The following is a 22,222-nucleotide window of genomic DNA, read 5'->3' on the forward strand; positions in this document are numbered from 1 at the left end:
TGCACAAGGCGAATTTTGCGGTGGAAAGGATGCGGTGGGGAAGGACGACTTCACAGGAAGTGTTGATGCGAACCAGATATACGTAAAAATACGAGCACGAACGGGCACAGTAACGAGTACTGCCTGCTGATGACAGATTATGTACCGTTGGTTTCATCTTAACAGGAATCCCCCAAGGTCGAATATATTCGTAATAAGGGACTAATTACTCACTGGCATCCCCCAAACTGCAGCCATACGACTACAAAAGAAATCTATACAGCTTCACAAAAACTTCGTAGGTGAAGAAAAACTCGTCCTGGTACGAAGCTCGAATCCAAACCCACCGCTTCAGTGGAGCCAGTAGAGTTGTTAGCGATGCGGTAATATTTACCTGCTAGATTGCAACCATGATTACCTTGTATCTTCATTGTCTTTATTTAATGCGATAGCATTATAGTTCTCGTCACACCAAAGTAACGCTGACGTCTGGTGTAACGCAATTCGCTGATTGGTCGAGAAAGGTAACGTGACCTTGTGACATCATCACAGCCTGCCTGCCATGGCAGTACAGCCTCCCCAGTTTCTTTTTTTTTTCCTTCGGTGTCGTTTCTTTCCGTCACGAAGGTGAAAATAAAAACGAAAGCCAATCATATATCGTACTGATCCTGCAACTTGTAGTCTCCGGTTCTCGCATTCTATAAGCCTTATCCAGCTGAGAAAAACGAGGGTGTGCGTGTAGAGGGGAGAGAGGGGTGCTGCAGGACAGCCTACCGAACCCAGTCGGCGGTGGGGATTGTACAGTATTGGAAATCCGCTGCGCTAGTATGAAACATTGAGAAGCAATACAGTGCAGGACTAGACCGTAGCGCAGGCGATGGGAGCATCACCTAATACGTCCATTTAACTGAAAAAGAAAAAAATTGAAAGTCTTAGACATTTCGGAATGGAACCAGTTCCGGCCGAACTATCCAGTGAAAGATATAGCAAACTCTAAAAGGACAACCTGGAAGAAGGTGCTCTTTGTAAGCTCCTGTCATCCATGCTTCTCCACAGTATCAACACCAAATCACCCTCAAACTGAAAGAATAAAAAAAAATAGGGGTGTGGGGGAGAAATATAAAGGTGGCAGGGGAAAGCCTGGAAGCCACGGGAGAGCGCGAATAGAGGGTATATATACCCTCTGCGGTGGAACCTCGCCCAGACGCGGGTGTAAACGCCACGATAACGAAAACGTGAGGGCAGCAGTAAGGTATGTCAGCGAAAGGTGGCCGATGCCTGCGGCGTGGGTTGCGGCAATAACCAAGACACACATATATAACAGAGGCGCGCACACGCGCGCACACACACGTGGACGAAATGTCCTGTTCCAAGCGACACATGCTGACCGCCCCCCTTACGTCTCAAAGCCCCGCACAGTGAGGAGGGCAGAGGAAAGCGTTGACAAACCGGTGGTCTGTCTGACTTGAGGCTGGAGGGGAGAGAGAGAGAGAGAGAGGAGGGGGGGTGCACGTCGTCGGCAGGACAAGTATAACGGGTTGTATGAAGCTGCCTCTCCAGCCCGGGGCGCAGTGCTGCTTTGATTTATAAGTCAATTGCACCGGCTCTCGTGCCTCGCTGCCGCGACTCTTTAGGCGAAGGGGACGAGTGAGAGATAGATAGAGAGAGCGAAGAAAGTGGTCATTGCATTATTCGGTGGTATATAGAGCTCTGCAGGCTGCGTTGCGAGCAGATTTCAACACCACCTCGATGACTGCGTGCCGACAGACCTCGTTTACCCCTGGACTCTTTTTCTGCCGCAATTCACATCCGACACTTCAACTCGACGGCTTTTCGCTATATATTAGGTTTGCCGCCAACGACGAATCATGGAACAGCAACAACAACAAAGAAATGAGACGAAGTATATTCGTTTCGGGTTTTACTTGCTTGATGCATGCGGAGGATTGCTGCACGGGACAGTTCACGGCTGTCCACTGCTGCGGGCGGGAGCTGTGTGATAAACGCTTCGCTCAGCGAAGAATGTTGCGTCGCCCCGTGCTTCTCTGGCCTTTAACTTTTTACTGTCTTTTCTTTCTTGCGCGTGAACGCATGGAATAACTCTACCAGAAAGATTTTATTTACTTAGGAAATCTTACATGTCGTTGTGCAGAGCACTGATTGAGACGGTTACGTAACAGAAAAGAAGAACAAGGGGTGATATATAGTAACAAGAAAAAAAAAACAGGTAGGCACGTATGCAGAAGACTGAAACGGAGTGTTATGAATCGCAATGTTCAATGATGCGGTCACAAAATACCTCATGGATGGGGATCTAAACGGTGGCATTGAGTCGATGACATTGAGAGATGATAAAGACTAACTCGGTTTCTGGGGCAACTAACTTATGAGCTAGGCGAAGCCCCACATTTGCAGCTGCGCGGTAAAATGTTTTTTTTTTTTCATTACAGCCAATACAGAACTAGCAGAGAACGTCGAAATGCTGACGGTTCACGGGTAGTGAGTGCCAGTAATAACCTCTCCCTTCAGTGCAATTCTTATTTTGGAGTATTAATTTATCGATTGTTTGAGATCCACGTTGTAGCTGCCAGATGGAATTACACGAAAGACTAGGACCTTTCGCTGCAAGATTGTTTATTTATTCACTTACCCTGAAGACTCGAGCGGTCATCACATAATTCAGGAAGTACAACAATAGTTTACAGTACACAAAACACACAAAAAACGGGAAAACATTGCACATAAAACAAAGGTGTCATTGCAGGCCACCTGTGCCGCTCGTACAGCATTCACTGCCTTGGGAAGCACTGTAAGATATAAAAAAAATGTGATGTGGCCAGTAAATCCGGTCTTGTGGCTGAAGCACACCTTTTTTGGTTTGTGTTTTTGTAGGAACTGAGCTCTAACAGGTTCCGAGAGGAATTTGGCAAGTTCTTTTTTTGAAGAACATCGCATCTGATAAACATGGTTTTCAATGTTTATCGAACCCTTGTGAAAATGGCCTATAGACTATCTATAGACTTTTATAGACTCTATTTCATTTCCATAGATATTTCTTTTTGTCTATTCATAGTTTCTAGACTGCCTATAGGAAAAGTGTACTAAAAGTGTATGTTCATAAATCTAGAGATTGTCTATAGACTGTCGCAAGGATTTGTATTGCCTATAGACTCGTCTATAAGACTCGTCGATGGAAAAACTATACCCTTTATAGACAAAAATCTAAGGACAGTCTGTAGACAGTCTAAAGAAACTTTTGTAAGGAAACAAATTTACTTCGCTGCTTTGTCGTATATTCTCTTGGTACTGCCTTCGAGGTCATCGCAACTTTATGTTCTCGGTCTAACGATCCTATTCACCCCTTGTAAATCAGTCCCCCCCCCCCCCCCCCCCCTGCTCTCCAGGCGCCTCATGTTTAAGAGCTGCTCAATATCGTGACGCGCAAGGCTTAAAATATTCACAGTGAACGACGTACATTTAATTTAGCCGCTCCGGAAGCTTGTCTCACTCTCTTCGCATAACCGTCCTTTTCTTTTCTTTTCTCTCATATAAGCTGACGGCAACGTTCAATAACCTCACTCAATCCTTGTTGTAGAAGCTCAAAGCGGGCGCTGAACTTTTACGGCTGAGTCTGCAGCTTTCGAAGAGACACTTCGGTGACACGAACGGCAAATTTTAATGCTCGGCGCTCTCACAAAGTTTTGCATCGTGGGAAGAGCAGCCGTTAAAAAAAAAAAGAAATGATGTGGCCTCGACGACGAGAGAAGACGTTAACAGGAAAAAAACAGAAAAAAAAAACGCGACATAGACACCGTTTATGCTCTCAGGAAGCACCTCGTTTTCTTGAACAAGCCACAGTTGATTCTATTTATTACGAAGCTAATGCTTTCTGAAACTCTTTTTAGCTTTTCTCACTGCTTCAAAGAGTAATTTTAAAATAACGCTATTCTTCTGTCGGGCTAAAATTATTCCCGTTGTTTACGGGGCAGCGATGTTCGGGTTCTTGCTCGCTGCGCTTGAGATGCACTTACTGTCGGGAAACCTTATAGAAGCAGGACGCGCTTGTTACAAGATGGCGGAGGAACTGAACTCTTCCTTCGTACACTGGGAGTCGCGACCGCTGTAACTCTCCGCCCCGCAAGTCCATAACTTCTGCCTTTTGATTTCTCCGGAGAAGCGTTCGTCGACGTGCGATGTTTACGCGGCACTGCCTTCAATTCCACGTGTGCATTTTAGCGATTACTGACGACTTACTCGATCGAAAATGAGTCTTCTACGTTGCCCGTATCAGGGCACGTAGCTATAAATCTAGTCTTATAAAAGTTTTAAAACAATATTTCTATCTATGTATCTCCACTTTTGTATTGTGTTCTCCCCGCTGAGCTGCTGGCAATGGTACCAAAGGACAGGACAAAATACGAACTACATATAATTAAGCAACACTTAATGAACGAGCTACACGTAATCACTACACATAACTGATCAAGAAAGGACAAAAAGACCTCCCTGGTTTACTGAGATGTCAGCTGGCCTGCGGTACTTTTTAATGCGAGGTCATTAGTAGGGCTCATGACGGCGAAAACTGGCAGGCGCCGGTGTCTGTGTGAAGCATCTGCCTGTCACCTGCTATAATACCGGCGAGAACGAAAAATCGGTTATAATGACGCACCGGCTATAATGCAACACCGGCGATACAACTTGGTAAGGACACTTCAGCTACAGGCGATATGGATTGGGTTCTAGGGATGATAGTAGCATAGTAAAGTTACAAGTAGGAGTAGTAGTCGTAGTGATAGAGTTCGTGCTCCAGGATCCAGAACGATAGCACGGATTAAGAGAAGGTAGAGAAAAATGCCCTCACTTTAACTCTGCGTCAATCCAATTGAATGTCGCTCAATTTTTTCTTGAGAGAGGCGATCAGAATGCTCAGGTCATCTTAACTTCAAAGTGCAATTTCATTTCTTATTGTTGCAGCGAGAGTAGGAAAACTGCAGCTCAACGGGCTCAAGTGAGACTTCGGCATTATCCTTAAGCTGCATGCTTTCTTTTCTTAAATTGCGAGCCAGTAAGCGCACTGTTTCTCCAACTTTCAGTGTTTTGAACCCAATGAACCCGGTCCATATTCAGTGATGGTCCTTTTAGGACTATTTCTTCGCCCTTCTGCTAATAGTGGCTTTTGTATGTGACGTCAAGACTGGCGTTAAAGGCACGCGGGACTCATCAATGACAAAGAGGCACAATGATGAACTAAAGATACATCTGGACAAAGTATGGTATCTGCTAAAATTCTGTCACGACGGCCTATGCTGACTTTCCAGCTTCACGGTGCGTTCTCCTGGCTCTCTTCAGGTTTTCAATTGAGAGAGGCAATGGAACGTTAAGGCTAATGTGCCGCAAGAAGCAAATAAAGGCATGGAACATTGTCATCGCCGAAACCGACTTCTTTACCATAATCTGGAGACTCATAAAATGGCAACCAGATAATCTTTAAAATGGTTCTTGAAATTGTTGAACGTAAGACAATAAACTTCGCCTTGCAGTTGAGATGTTTTAGTTGTAACAGTATAACTACAGGAAACCACTTTTTTTTTTTCACATCACGCTGCTGTCGTTCTTTCAGATGTTTGAACATGATTGCAAAGAATCGCTTCACCTCTTTATTCCGCCCTAAATAAGACCTTCTACCCGCCGGAACACGTTCCACCCAGCTGCTCATGGCATCCTTCTTCAACCCGTCTCTTAAATTCAGGTGTCCATGACGCACCATTTTGACAATTTTCAGCTGGCTCTACGCTATAATAGATTCTTGACAATATCGGTGATAATGCCCGAATTAAAAAAGTGGTAGGGTTGTAAAGTAGTTAAACCGAGTAGACTTGCGAAAGCATAAATTTAGCATGGTTGCTCATGGCTTTGCTTTGCTTTGCTGGGTCGTCGGCCCGTCTGGCGACGATATTAGTTCGATAGTAATATTAGTTGACGAAGACGACGACATGAAATGCACAGCGCGAGAGTGTGTTGTGTTGAAGTTTAACGCGAGGTGTGACCTGGTGCGGCGATAGCATAGAGCTCTCTGGCACAGGCCAGCGAACCTGATTTGTTCTCGCTGCCGCGGGTTCGAAATCGAGTCACGGTAATATCTATTTTATTTATCAACTTTATTTAGGCTCACAAGGGGAATTCAAGGACAGGCCTCAGCGGCGAAATGGCTTTTGCAGCTTTGGTCGTGAAGTACAGATTTCGCATTAAAAAGGGATTTAAAAAAGCAGGTTTTGAAAGAACTGTGACGGACCAAGGGGGTTCCCTCTTGACTCCGGTACTCTAAATTTTTAGAGGTATAACGATACGTATTGAGCAGGCGATGTGGCATAGACTAGGTGTCGGCTTGAGCACGCTTATTAATGCACCCATATATATTATGTTTCTTTTTCTTCGCTTATATTCGATTTAATTTTCTTTGTCCGTACCATTCATATCCCGATAGTCAGTCAGAAGACAACTAAGGCGCCGACCAGTCTGGTTGCAGAAATGCAGGGCTAGGTATGCAAATATAGCCTGAGTTTTTGGAAACACTGCCATAACTAAATTAAAACATCCTAAACTAGGTCCACAAATTTTTGGCTGATTTGGATACCCGTTGGCGCCATCGCATTTTTGTACGCGTCTCCTGGTTGTGACGAAAATTCAGACCTTTTCGCTCAGTTTAAGTACTCGACGCTAATGAGGGCGCTGCTGCTAACATTCCACTAGCGACTCCTCAGTTATTCCCCTCGTGTTCTCTTCTTCTGTCCCTCTTACTCTTTCGTTAAATCCTAACTAAGCGGGTTTCGCTGACCTGAATACTTCTCTTAGCACTCATACCCCAGTTCGTCTGTGCACCAGCCTGCAGTCGCACGTGCGAATCCGCTCAATTTCCTAATTTTTTGTCTTTTCTGTCTCTCTTCTGCCGCTTCGTTTGCTTTCATTTGTCGCTTAATAATCGGTCCCGTTCGCCGTCGTCAACGCGGAACGCCTCACCTTCGATGTCAGAGCCATCTGCCGCCTACAATTAGAAACAGCCAAGCATCGTCTGCTCGTGAAAGCCGAGGCGGCGGCGGAGGCCTGCGTCGAGGCAAGGCTAATTTCCGCATCTACCTTTACCTCCCCTGGTTTTAATAGCAGCCGTCGTTTTCTATAGTCCGTCGCCTTCCGGGAACGAGCGAAATGTAAAAAAAAAAGTAACACCACCCCGAAGGATAACTCGAATCGCAAAACCATAGAACCTGTCTGGGCAAGAACAAACAGCTTAAAGTCTCGCTTCAGGCATGCATTAAAGGCAAGGAAGAGAAAGTGAAAATGGAAGCAAAAATCATGCTGAGAAATGGGACTTAAAAGTCAAGGAAGGGGCAAAAATAGGTTAGCTTCCTACATCATAGGTTTCAGTTTTTTTTTTTTTCCTCTTCTTCACATTGAGCTGTAAGAAACTAAAAGTGGCACACTGGAAACACAGCAAGACCGCCGCGACAGACGGGCTGCGAGAGTGCGAAGAATGCGCGGGTGGTTCGCAGCTGGTTCTGCGGCCCGCGTTCTTCTTCTCTTGCGGTAGATTGGGCTTTTATGCGCGGCGAGTCGCGCTTCGTTAGCGCTTATGCGAGCATTATTGTGGACCGTCTGGATAATGGATGGGCGCGGCGGGTGCCGTTAAAGAGCTGCGCTTTTCGAGGTTTGCGCTCAAGCGCCAAGCGCCGCTTGCGCGTTGTCTTCTGGACAGTTTTTCTCGGCGAAACAGTCGCGATGAGCTGAAAAGAGGCCTACGCGTTACAATGGTCTTACTTGTGAGTAGCACGAACAATAGAAAAGATGGGAACAGCCTTTCTTTAGTCTAGAGAGCCGCAAGTGGTCTAAGCGACAGAGTTACGGAGTTTAATAGCATTCCCTCCACCAACACGTGTTCGTCTGCGACTGGCTTTGGTTTACCTGTATACAAGTAAGTTACCGTTGATGACTTTTGCAATGAGTTTATATATGATAAATGATCAATGTAATTTTCTGATTGATTGATTGATTGATTGATTGATTGATTGATTGATTGATTGATTGATTGATTGATTGATTGATTGATTGATTGATTTATTGATTGATTGATTGATTGTGATGAAACAAAACACTCCCGGCGATGGCTTTAAGATGGCTATGCCGCGGTGGAAGGTTGTGAACCAATTTCGAACAGCTCGAAGTGGACGTAGGGCATAACGAATACCATAGTGAGCCACACCGTGTTAATTTCGGGCACATGACGAGTTTGCATATCACCTCCATCGAAATACTACCGCCGCGACCGGGATTTTACCCGGCAACAATTGGGCTGAGCAGTGAAACGTCATGGGCGCTGAGCCATCCCCGCACGTCCGGGCACTTTTGCATTTCGCCTCCATCCGGTAATAAAAAATAGAAGTAACAGCTATGAATTGCGTAACGTGTGCTTTTCGACGTGTTTAGCAGGAGATAAACTGTTCTTTTCAATCACAGCTTCCGTCCTGAAACAAAGTAATGCGCACATCTTTCGAGCTCAGACCATCAAAAGACTCTCCTACATTGCGTCGACCCCCTTAGTGACTTCTACAAGCCACGCAACCAAGATAGGCGTGATCTGAACGTCCTGCACCGGATTCTCCTGGACCTTTCGTGTACTCACTACTTGCTCCACAAAACTGGGTTCTCCAGAAGTTCACTGTGCTCCACATGTAGTGCGCGATGATCTTGAACACTTGGTCTGTAGCTGCCGTAATTTAATAGCATCATGCAGATCACTGGAAACTGCGTTATGTCTCCGACAGAACTCTACGCTGTGCCTGGAGCATGTGCTTGGTTCTTGATTTGATGCAGCTTCAGCGTCACGTGAAACGAAAGCCTTGTTAAATTACCTTAAGGACGAGGATCTAATACGAACCCTCTGAAAAATCCTGTCTTTTTTTTTGAGCAACGTTGAAATTTGGGCTGGTTGGTTCATACTTCTGACCCCTCGCGCAACAAGACAATGCACCAGCGAACGAGTAGCGAGTGTTTTGTGTGCTAGTGTTTAGTTTCACCTTTTTCACTCCCACCTGGAGTAGCCTGCCAGATTAACTACCAGGCGAATATCTCCAATAATCATTGCCTTATGACGAAAAGAAGGGATCTGCCACTATTTTTGTTTAGAAAAAATATTTTGAAGCATCAAAATTATTGATCACAAAGATGTGGACTCCCACGCTTACGCGTATTCTTATTTTTGCCAAAATTCTTTACGACTAACCGAATATGTAAGAAGAGGAGATGCCTGAAACATTATACAGCGGAACTACGACTGCCGTAAAGCTTGCTGCAGTTATTTTTGTCTATTTGTAAATTTTACTCGTTTAAAATTATTCAAACTTGGTGCACGGATGGTTTTTTGCTAACTTTGGAAATTTTTATCTAAAGAATAACTGAGCTACAAACGCGAACGGGTCACGCTGTTGCTTTTTTTACCTACCTACTGACCAATGTAAAATTCATCGACATATCTTTTATGGTTAAAAAATAGCATTGCGCAGACAGCAGTAAGACACAGAAACACAAGGCGTTTGGATGGCAATTTAAAAAATATATTGTTTGATATTTTTATTTTATTGCTGTGTAGAAACACTTTCGGTTATAGTTTTTTCTTCCCTTAAACCAATACCTTCAAAGTTAGCAAGTGAATAATCTGTACGTCAAGTTTCTGAATTTTTATTAAGGAGAATAAACCTTAGGATTCGACCAAAGAACTAGACACACTATAGGGTAGCCAAAGATTTGGTTTAAATGTTTTCGCGCATCTCCTCGTATTATATTTTCAAGTATGAACCAAAGTTGGCAAGAACACCATTTGGCAGAAGAGGGGGTCCGCCGCTTTGTAATCAAGTATTTGTTGGGTTTAGAAATATTTTTAGTGCGCTAGAACTAGTTGGGTCACTAGAGAAAAAGCTATTATGTCCGTGTGAAGCTCTGAATAACGAGGGTGAGCTCGTAGGAACGTCGCGCCAGCTGCAACCAATTTGGAGGAGGGCGTCGCGCCAGCTGCAGCCTATAGGAGGACGGCATCGTGCCAGCTGCAGCCAACAGGCGGAGGGCATCGCGCCAGCTGCAGCCAATAGGCGGAGGGCATCGCGCAAGCTGCAGCCAATAGGCGGAGGGCGTCGCGAAAGCTGCAGCCAATAGGAGGAGGGCGTCGCGTTAGCTGCAGCTAATAGGAGGTGGCGGTCGGGTCAACTGCAGCCCAGCAGAGAGAGCGTGCTAAAATGAAGAGCAATAAACGCGGTTGCGTGCACCTGCAGATGCCAGAAAGGCGAGGAGAAAGATGAAGGCGCCGGAGGAGCGCGGAATGCAGCAAACTGTACATCATGTATGAAGCCGATCCTTCGAAAGATTCCGAAGCCGAACAACAAGCACGGCGAGCTGAACAGCAACTCAAAAGAAAAGCGCGCCAACGTGAGTCAACCGATTAAGTGGATGTAAAGAGGCGGCAAGCCGTAGCAAAGCGGCGAAAACGGCATAACCTCACTAAACAGGATGTAGGAAGAGCGAGAAAGAAGAGGCGAATGATGAAGTCATCGGAGAAGCGTGCAGCAGGGAGGCAAGTAAAAGTGGCTTCGGAGACTGCCAAACGTAGGGAACGACGATTAGAATCGCAACGAGCAGCTCAGGCTCCTTATCGCAAGAAGAAAGCCGAGGAACAATTGCAAGAACATTTGCGTGCAAATCGAATTTTCATGCTTATAAAATGTGGAACAAAGTTAACAAACCTAAACAGGGGCGAGCATGCTAGCGGATCAAAGTCGCATTTAGCTTAACCAGGTAAATCAATGGCTAAATTTGTTATGGACAGAAAAAAAATTGAAGGTTAAACTTTTGTTTTCATTCACCAGGCAAAAAGGCATAAATGTATGCAGGGAATACAAGATGTCCGCCAGTCATTCATTGCATGACCTTATCTGAAATCGCTCAACTCCTTTTTCCTGCACCGTGGTCACTGAAACATGGCTTCGAAATGAATGAGCGATGAAGCGAAGGAGCAAATCAGAGAGAGAGCGACTAACAGAGACTAACGACTAACGAAAGAGCGACTTACATAGTGAGAGTCCATGCATGAAACGAGCGAGTCAGTGAGTGAAAGAATCAGACAGGTATAGCGACTAAAGTGAGAATTTCCAGCCCCGTTCTGTCTATGTTCTTCTTAAATCCACCTAGTTTCACAGCAAGAATTGCTACCGACAGTACGAGTCCTCCACCACGTAGTACGTAGTACAGCTTCTCATAATTGTGCGTCACCCAGCGGTTGGTGAACCTTTTGATTTCTTGATGTGTGCTACCAGGATATGAGAAACTGGCATCGTTTATCGTAGTCGGCCACTCCTTCACCCGTAGCGTAGTGAAAACTTAGCACAGTGAAAAAATGTTAACTCTTTAGTCTCCTACGTCTCCGCCCACAGTACATACGCCAAGAATTGCACACCTAAGACGGGTACTGTCGTTCCATGTACATATATGTAGCCGCCGCGGTGGCTCAGTGATTATGACGCTCAGCTGCTGACCCGAAAGACGGGGGTTCGATCGCGGCCGCGATGGTTGAATTTCGATGAAGGCGACATACTATGCAAGTACATGCACTACGAGATGTCAGTGCACTTTAAAGAACTTTAGGTGGACAAAATTATCCGGAGCCTTCCAATGTTCACTCCCTGTCACTTCCAAGCTGGAGAAATTATGTGCCCGAGATAAGCCAGCATACTACACAGGTCCGCCTACGACGAGTCTGCTCAAGCCATCCAAGTTTGTTAACGAGTCTGCTCAAGCCATCCAGAGTATAATACACCTCGACTTGCATCACACGTCGTCTATATCGTTGCCACACCTCCGTCCTTGACATACAGACCGTCGATGTGCCATCGGTTGCAGCGAGAGATAGAAGCCACAGCGTTGTGCTAAGCGGCTGCAGACTTTGGTCAAATAGCGCCGCTGTGATTGGTACATTTCACCAATGCCAGGACGATAACGGGGTGGAAAAGGAAAAATCAGCACCACTAGAACACTCTGCCAGCGCAATCGCTCCTCGCAACACGCAAATAATCGCCACACACACGAAACGCTTCGGCAACAAACTACGCATCCAAGCAGGTGGCACGTGATGGTCGCTGTTTACCTGAGCCTTCCAGCCAACCGTGCGTAATCACTGCGAGCGCTTTTCTGCGCCGCCACCACCGCGGGACTTCTTTCTTTTGTGAGTGGATTCTTGCATTCGCGTGTGCGTGCGTGCGCTCTTCCCCGACGCATAATTCGCTTTGCTTTCTTCTTGCCCAGCCGGCCGAATTAAACGAGGCCGCCTTACCTGTTAATGCTGGCCTGCCCTCCTCCACCGCACGCGACTCCGTCCTTCTTTCTCTCATTATCGTTCGTTCTGCCCCGACTTTTCTCTCGGCATTATTTCTTGATTTTGCTCGCTCGCCTAGATTCGGTTGTTTACTTTTCGCGCCGTCTGCGTCTGCCCACCTAATTCGTGTTGCCGTCGTTGTCTGACACAGAAATCGATTCTTGCGTTGGGGAAGGAGAGACGCGGAGCCGGGACAGCAGAAGCGCGCGACAACGTCAAAACAATGCGGACGAGAAAAAAAGTGACACAAGTCTGCACACGGAGGGTTAAACTAGGCGTGGATGGAGACAGCGAGGAGCCACGCGATCAACCTCCTGGCGACGACCATTAAGCGAGGAAGAAGAAGAGAAGGACATTCGCTACAGCCAGCGGATTAAAGGGCGCGTGGCACTCGCAGCGATGACAAGTGTTCGACGAAAACGCTTACAGCGCGCTCTGGGAGCAGACGGGCTACGCGCTACGGTAATGAGCCACCGGAACGCCTCTCGGCGCGCGCTTATGAATATGGAGATTGCGCTCACTTAGCGGTCTGTTGCCGTGTTGCCGCATACGATGACGCTTGCTCTGCCGGAGTGCTTTTTTTTCTTTTTTCGGCATTAATCATTCACGCAGTCTCAAATCCCGCAATCGTGCGCTCGGTTTGTCCACGGCAAGAGTACTTATTTATATGATTACTTATTTGTTTGTTTCTAGCCTTGTTTATTTTTTTATACGTTTGTACGCTCACGTGAACTTATGTCAGGACGTGTGTGATCTGCTGCCGTCCGAGGAGTGTAAATGCTAGTTGGAGCGGAGTCCAGTAGCGCTCCAGTAAGCTAGTGAAAGGATGATATCGCGTCCTAAAAGCAGGAAACACACCAGAATCCCCAAACGACTTTGCAAGCTGCTGTTTTATTCATTACAAACAGAGGAAGCTTAGTGTCGCTTTAAGGTAGCACCATTGGAATAACCTTCCAATAAAAGCCCATGTATTAAGAATCGCTCATGTTTTGAGCCGTGTGTTAGAAACAGTGATAAACAATTATCTTCCCTGAGCAATTTTGAAACTGCATAAATATTAACTTCCCTTCGTAATCTAGTGACACTTCTTGCGGGGTAAAGGTGTAGTCAAAGGACACTCCTATCATAATTCCATCAGCATATCTCTCTTGGAGCATCATCTAGTGGGGACCGTTTTCTCAAAGCGATGCCTCTTGTGCAGTGTGCTGTTCTGCGAAAGGTCGGCTAAGAATTGTTTTTAAAAGAAGTGAAGAGAGGAAGGGGTTTGGAGGGGCTTCGCTTGCAAACGTGCTTGTGCTTCGCAAAAGAACGCGCACGTACGCAAAAAGAAAGCGAAACTTTGCGGGGATGTTGGCTGCTCCGGACAATGTTTTCAAGACTGAAAGGAACATTCGTTCTCTGTGACCCACCCCCTGAATTAATGTGGGGTAGCAGCATTTATAATTTACGGATCATGAATACCTCCTTCCGCCAACGGGAGGAAAGGAAGTGGACCTGGAAGAACTCCAATGGTGCGACCCAAGGTGAGCAGGGGGCGGCACAAAGCTATGTGGGCGGATGAGATTAAGAGGTTTGCGGGTATACGGTGGCCGCAGCTGGCACTGTACAGGGCTAAGTGGAGAGATTTTAGAGAGTCCTTTGTCTTGCAAGGGGTGTAGCCAGGCGTAAACTGATGATGACGGCGATGATAAGGAATAGTACTTAGTTTCTGGAACAGCAAAGAAAAAATTTACGTTTGCTGCATTTACTTTGTTTATTTATGTTCGGTGCCTTCTAACCCATTCTTCTTGAACGTGAATAAGGTGGGTGGTAATGAATAAATAACTAGGAATAAAATAAGAGCCCGAGGTTTCAAAGCGTAGAACACTTCTGGAAAAGAAGAGTAAGGCAAATGTTGCGTTTCACGTCGGGAAAAGAGCTGACGGGCAAGAAGGAAAAGAAGCAACTCGCACGGCCAAAAGCGACACGGAAGACGAAGCAACCCGTGGCACAGCTTAGGAGCTAACGTTGACAAAGCTTTGTGCACTAGCGAACCGGTTATGGTGTGTCTCGGGAACTGTTACGAGTCCAGAAGAGCATTTTTGCAATGATTTGCAGCCGTTCCACTGAAGTGTTAGTGCTGCTTAAACGCTGCACCTATACGGCGAACTTTATAACGTCATGTACATTTCATTTCATTTATTGGTTTTGTTTGGCCAGTACAGAGACTGCAAACAAGGGAGAGCAAGCTAAAGGCGCCTAGTAGCGCCTGACAGAGGCCTGCCCTCCCCATGTAAAAAAAAAAAAAAGACAAAGTGGCACTTGGCAATGGTACAAAATTTCCATAAGTAACAGAAACTAGAAAAGCAGCGGATATATTGACAACGAAACAGAGATCAGTCATGCATAGAGCTAAGCACAACAAAACTAAGAGCAAAACATAACAAAGACAAAAACTTATTAGGTAAAAACACACCACAACTAGCTATAACAAAAATATTCATGAACAGTTTTCCTAAATCTGACCTCGGACATATTTTGTAGTGGCAATTCTGTTAAGTATGGATAGGTGTTTAATGTATGAGGAATTATGTGAGTTAGTTTTTGGAACCCATAGTTTGTACGGGATTTTGATCCATGGTTTTGAGGGTGCCTAAGACTGTATGCTGTTTGGGCAATTAAATATGTGCTCTCAAAAGACTGCCAGTTTCCTTTCATAAGGTTTCTGATATAAACAGCAAGCTTCTTGTGGTAAGCGGCCGTGATGGTTAGCAGTCTATGGTTGAGGAAGGAAGGACCCGTGCTCTCACTGTAATGTAAATTATCAATCGCTCGTACAGCTCTTTTTTATAAAGTCAGTACTTTCACAAGATTGGTTGAGGTAGTCGTTCCCCAGATCAACAAACAATATTGTCAATGCGAAAAGACTAGAGAGAAATAAATTTGTAGTTTGAATTTCGCTTACCCCATTAACGGATCTCAGACTGCTACATTGATTTTTTTCTGTAAGCCACTAGCAAGAACTTCTCATTCCTAGAAAGAAAAAAAATATTCCAAGATTCTCTACAAGAATTTCTCTTCTATTCCCCATTCTTGTTACCTCTTCCGTAGCCGAGGTCAGTCACCTTTTCAGTGGCCGAAAAAAGTAAGGCAGGAAAGAGCAATAACTTCTTTTTCCGAGCCGAAATTCTGCGAAAAGGGGGCCTCTCAGGGCCAGGGTCCGTTAACGTGGCTCGCCTGATGTGTTTTCAAACGCATTTCCCGTTGAGACTTAGCCTGCCCGCCAGTTCCCCGTGCTTTCTCGCTGCCGGTCGTATTGACATAGGGATTTCTCTGTAAACTTTCGTTTTCATTGAACTGCGTATTGTTGTATTTTTGCTTTGTTCTAAAGGTAAGTTTCTGCACTTCTTAGAGATGCTTTTAATTGGGGAGATCGAAAATGAATTATTTTGTTTTTCTTACTCAAATCCCCCTTTAGCGGACTTCTTTTCCATTCTACGTTTTTGTTGTTTTTTGCTTTCTACCTCACTCTCTCTCTCGCTCTCTTTTGTTTTGTTTTTTTTAATCTCTAGGTTTGAATGAAAAGACGAAACGGCGTTTTGCTCCGGCTCCATTTAAGGCTCCGATTCCGTCCCATTTTTTTCTTTCTTTCGCTAGGGATTTAGAGAAAAAAACGAGAGAGCCTTTTTTCCCAGCTTTCACGTACGAAATTTTGTACGTGATGCTTACGCATCCTCTAGGGAAAAAAGGAAACATTATATATAAGCTCGCGGGTCTTCGCAATTGTTTCAAAGGCCCTGCGCCCGAATCACTCACATCGGACCCTCTACCCTCTGTGTTTGAATGAGACTGAGGCTTCATGTGTGGAGGCAAAAAATATGCAGGAAAGTAAGTTTGCGTACACAGATATCTCTCGCTGAGTTAGCGACGCTTCTTTTCTAAACCACCAACAAGTCTCTAAACTCCTTAACTATAAAGTGCTTTGGATAAGTAGCATGTCAGAGGAATTGCTTTCTTGAAACCGCTCTCTTTTGCTGGCGACAGAATTGAAAGTTAAAGCGGCGTTCGATTCATTTGGTTCTTAAGAGAGTATATAGTTCCAGCTTACTGAGGGATAAGAAAGCAGTTCGCAATAACTAAGTTCGAAGGAAGCATACCGCAGTGGCCAGCAGCGTGGAACGCGACTGTATTGATCGTGCTCTGTCAACAACTTCAAGCCAACGTTTTCTTGGAGGGTTCACAATCCGATTCGCTGAACGGATTGCTAGATCAGAATCTACACGCAGCCATGCGAAAACAGGAACAATTTACACATCGATCGAAAAGGATTGATATATTGAGAGCAACGTATTTTCCTTTTCTTATCTGTTGTCGTATCTTTTCTTTAGTTTTCTTGCAGCCATTAGGCTTTACGCTACTTCAGCTGTTCAAAAGTGAGCAGTAGCTTTCAGCACTGCGTAGTTAAATTTGTCACGAAGTTGTCAACGACCTCGTTCGAATCTCCTTGTTCAGATAATTTTCTGCTACGGCCAGTGCGCACGCCCAGTTTTCAGCCAGCTCTGCCACCTCATTAGCAGTCTCCTTTAAGGTCGAATAACAGATTTCACGCATAGTTCGCAGCTCACGTGAGGCAGTGACATCAAACTTATCGTCCACAGAATTGCAGCGGACGAGTCACGTGCATGCCATTAAGGGTGGTCCATATGAAAGCGGCACTCTAGGCCTTGAATTATTATTCAGTTCATTGTGCGCCTGAATCACAAGTGGGGAAAAGCAATAGCACGGGGCTTTTAGAAACAGAATATTTGATGTCAACATCGTGGCAGTTGAAAATTGTACAATTGTTTGTAATACCATTGTAGTAATTTTAATATTACCGCTTCGCTACCGCCGCTGTTATAAACGGTACCGGCTCACAGTTGTCAATGGCACGTGAAACGTAAAGGGATAAAATTGAATCTGGCAACACAAGCCAAAACATGCCGCTGGTAAATATAGAGACATCGATTTGCTTGCACTTGTAAACGGCCTTCTATGAACGCGTATTTTCATTGCCCTCTAGTTTCGTGACTGCTTACGTAATTATTGTCCACTTGGACGGCCGAGTCACGGATGTGGGGTTGCGAGCCATCAACGGGACACGCTGCGGCATAAGTGACCGCTAACTACAGTTTATTGCACGCATATGTTTGTGTTTGTGTTAAAGATTATGCACAGGAGGAGAGACAAAAACATTAGCTAGAACTTAATACCCACTGCATGACTATGTTTGCTGCACTGATTTACAACCCTCTGAGGCATTTAATCGTACGCAGAGAGGAAAAAATGATACTAGAAAAGAAATAAAACGGAGGAGCAGTAGTGAAGAATTATTTTACTGCATTCTGACTTGATAACAATGTGTGTGGGGAAACGTAGCCTAAGGTTAAGGTATCATCTTTTGATTCCGAAGTATCGCCACGACCTGAGGGCGCTGACGCAGCAGGACAATAATATCCCCGGAATGTCCTCCAACATTGTTTCTTCACGGTTACAAGTAGCTACAACTGATCAGTCTTGAAACTTCACCCCAATGGTTCGTCGACTCCCGACATAGTTCTTATCGCTGTACTCGAAAATGTGCGCACAAAATCACCCGACGAACAGCTTCGCGCAGTCATCAGATGACAAGCAAAACAGCAAAGCATCCACTGAACTTTCCTTGAGATCGTTTCAAGTTGACGGGAGGTCCCTCAAGTAACAATGCGCAAGACCTTTGCTTTCCTCACGACGAGGCCGAGTTGGCCTCGAGAACTGTGAGTGTGCGTCTGTGCCTTCGCTCTTGCTTCTACTTCTGACTCGGAGCGCACTGTGCCGAAGCCTCGAACGTCCGAAGCCCGCAGGGCTAGTGGATACCACTGCGACAATCCTTGGGGACGCGTAAAGCCTGGAAACTTTGGCGAAACTCCAAAGGCCACGTTTAACGAATGGCTTCACTTCTGGACTGTGGAAAGAACTTTTCCGCGCTGCCGTTGAGTCGACATTTTCCCTGCTGTTGACCTCTGAGAGGAATGAGCTAGATTTTTTTTCTTAAATGACAAGTGTTTCAGAAACAATGGTTGGGTCCACAAAACATTACATATTGAAGTCTTTATCCACTGGCCTGTAATACGTGTTGTGCGGCGTGTTGCGAGATTTTGGGCCTCTCCTGTGCAATGATTTGGGAGGAATTGAAGTAGATGAGTTTGTCCTATATCATCTAGTCTTATAATTTAGCACTGGTTATTACTTTTCGCAGTTTGCTGCAACAAAAAAAAGTTAAAAAACACTCAGGAAAGTTGCATGGCGACGAATAGGCACTGAGTGCGCGGAAACAAGTTCTCATACAGCACCCGGCAGTCTTACCTAAAGAGCGAGCGAGCGATGAGCGCTGAAAAGCGGTGGTGAGCTGCTTTTGATGTGCAGTGCGTGTCATACTTATAGGGAACACGAAAAATGGTTAAACCGGCTCTCAACGCGAGAAAAGTAGGTTTCACAGCGAAACAGGAACGCTGATTTAGGCTCCATCTCTCAATCTCTAGGCACCTTTTCTTTTTTCGCTTCACGGTGAAAGCTACTTTTCTCGAGAAGTTTACGCATTTCTCGTGTTCCTCGAAATATGACACTTACTGTACGTGCCCATCTGGGTTTTCCAGAACATGATGTGCAATTTATCGTGAACATGACAGCGCACTCTCAAAAGGAAACATTGCAGAGGCCATATCTGCCTCTAAACGTCATCACCATGCTCCGGAGTATGCTGTTGACATGTCCTAACAGGCATCAATTCCTCTTTTAAAAGCGTTGATGCTAAATTGCTTAACCTGAAATTCGAGCAACTCTGTTCGTATTTTTTAAAATTCAATGACCATATCAAAGATTTTGAAAATGTCTGATAGAATAAGTTACCGCCATTGTGTATATAAAAAGAACGCAGAAGAAAGGAGTTACTTTGCGGTAAGAAGCTGATATAAAAAAAAAATAAACCTATATGCATCCGTAAAGGGGATTGTTTCATACGCAACGTTAAACGTTCCTAACCGTGTGCGTTTATAACACAGTGATTCTAGTGAGAACAATCTCTAGATTGGTATTCTTTCCGCGGAGTCAAGATTTTAATTCGTGCTCTTTCAGTGAATGTTAATCCTGCGGGGATCAAGGGCGAGGTTCTTAACTGTTATCCCTAAGTGCGGTCCGTGAGTGCAAGAAGCCTTTCTCGTCGACTGTAACGACTGATTCAACAACTCGCTTACAATCGCTGTTAAACAGCACTTGCCTGACAGCCGATATCGGGGCGATCGAAAATTTCATTTCAAGAAGTTTCGTTTCCAGTACATATATTTCTTTTGAAACACCAGGTCGATATTTAAATGAAACTATCCTGCGCCGTGCAACAGTTGGTATTTCTTTCATCAGGTACTCCAAATACCTCGAGAGATTCAGACTTTTTGTATAAATTCCGCTATAAAGCCAATCAATTTCTTTCACACAAAGCTAACATTTAAACTGAGTAAAGAAGTGAAGGTGATCTGGAAAAAAAAAGATTTTCCCTTCATCACAATGCACCTGTAAAAGAACAGTTCCAAACCTACTCGAAACGCTTTATATATTCTATTTGTTCAGCAGAGAGTTCAATGAAGAGGGCCTGTCACCGAATGGAACCAGACGACGGTGGTGGACAGATGTTGAGAAGTGCTATACATGATTGTCGTCTAGCAATCATTCTTCGAGGTTTTGAGCAGAATTTTATGCCGTTCTAGAACTTCGAGAAGTGAAAAGTGTTCTGCCCATTTGGCGAACACGAAGACTGGGTCTGGTGGTTGGACATAGCCGGAATGCAAAGGAGTGCACTAGTCTCATCGCAGCGGACTGTGCGAGCTTCGTCCATTCTACGAGGATGACGATACCGGCGACTAGTCGTAGACACGCTAATTAAAGGAATACTGGCACAAAATTTCGAAAGCAAACAAACAATATGATTTGTTTCAAGTGCGCAAAGAGAATGTCCGAACAGCAACTCGGCATTTCCACCCTAAGTGAGTGGTCCGGGGTGCGCTTGGCCCAATTATCAGAATCGTGCTGCGCGTTTCATTTCCAGAAACTAGAATCGCGCTGCGCGTTTCCTTTCCAGAAACTACAACCGTCACTCGAGCATAACAAACATCAAATCATCGATATATCTCTCTCTACACTGCAATCACGGAGATTAATCGCCCTAATCTGCCTACTTCACAGAATAGTCTACAGTGCCTACTCTTCAACGCTGCCTCTTGTACAACCAAACCGCACCTCACGTCGTTTAAACAACCCTCTAAGGTTCAAACGCATTGCATTTAATTCATCGGCCCTGCCGCAGGCTATCATTCACTGGAATGGTCTTCCGGATCACGTCGTGAATATTCGTCACCCAGCTCGTTTTAGGGCCGAAATAACACCCATTTTTTCAAGTCACTAACGTGTCATTAAACACTGCATAATATTGTTCCTACTTTTCAGTAACCGGTACTAACAGTGAATAAGTTTTGTATAAATGTGTTGCTCATGCTCCTGTCATGACCCTCATTTATATAATTCCCCCCTTCACACCATACTCCGTTTTTGGAGCCTGTGAGGCGATATTAATAAACAAATATTGTAACTTCACCGAACCCAGTGGTTGTTCATCCCGTGCCTGCCGAACAACCGGAACAACCGGTGCCTGCCGACAACGCCGACGTCGCCAGAATGTGGTAGCTCAGGTCGGCAAGTCGACCATGACGTCTAGGTGAACTCCAGAGTGGGCACCGACCGAGACCGAAAATGACAGTACAAAATCGTTTGTAATTAATTATTAACGATTCGTACTGGTGTTTTGGGCTCATTTCTATTATCATAGGCCCGTAGGCCTCTTTCAAGAAAAAAAAACGGACACCCAAAAACTTTGTACCCCTTTAAGGACGGAAATTTGGGGAATAAGTTTAGGGAGCAGGTATTCGCAAGTGTCCGCGGAATGGCTGAATATGCGTCAAATACAAAAGTAAGTCACAAATTTCGTCTGTTACTACAAAAAAAAAGAGAAACTAGTTAATTTAATGTGCAGTGCAATAAGTAAAACAGGGAATATGCAGAGATCTTCATATGAGCAATATGCATTTTCTTTCCTATATGCGCTCTGCTTTCATTAGTAAAATAATAAGTATATTTTCCGTCATCTTTATATAACCATTTTTGCAGGCTGAGGTTGTTGATACACTCATTTTAGCTTCCTCCCTTCACGAAGGTAACTGGGCTTCGTCAGGACTTTAGAATGAATATGACGTCTCCAAACTACAGGCCCCTGAACCAATCGTCAGTAGCTACGTTTTAAGCGCGTAAGCCACAGAGGTCACAACGTTGCTGGCATCTTCTACCTAGAGGGTACTGCTGTGCCCTCTTTACCTCCTTCACTGTGCTGACTCATTCCGTTCTCTCTCTTGCTTCCTTATTAGACTCCCCACAACACCTTCCTTTATTTGTTTCTTGTCTTCTCTAGAACCACAGCCGGAAACTAAATTGTTAAGGAGCACAAAGAAACCTGGCAGTTTGAGAGTTCTCGGTGGAGGAGCCACAACCACCTCGAAAGGTATGGTATTGGAAAAATAAAAAAATGTATTGGAAATAGGAACAGCCCGGAAACAGTGGCAGCGAAAATCGAGAACTTTGGTCTCGGCTTCGACCGAGAGCCGGAGGTGATGACTCGTAGCTCCATCATGAGTGCGTGGGGAAACTGTACGGGACTGCGGCCATTCACGCCGCCTAGCTGCCCCTCCACTGGCCTTCGCACAATGGAGCCACGTTGCTATCGACGCCTGCGCTTTT

At 45.1% G+C, this 22,222-nt stretch overlaps 1 protein-coding gene across 1 annotated transcript in view; it reads right to left on the reverse strand.

Annotated features, from left to right (window-relative positions):
* LOC149341385 (neurotrimin-like) overlaps positions 1 to 22,222 on the reverse strand; it is a 186,666-nt gene that overhangs the window by 91,807 nt on the left and 72,637 nt on the right. The gene's annotated exons all lie outside the window — the stretch shown is intronic.

Source organism: Amblyomma mixtum, chromosome 5, assembly GCF_055824585.1.
Source record: "Amblyomma mixtum isolate Tamu chromosome 5, ASM5582458v1, whole genome shotgun sequence".
NCBI classification, from domain to species: domain Eukaryota; kingdom Metazoa; phylum Arthropoda; class Arachnida; order Ixodida; family Ixodidae; genus Amblyomma; species Amblyomma mixtum.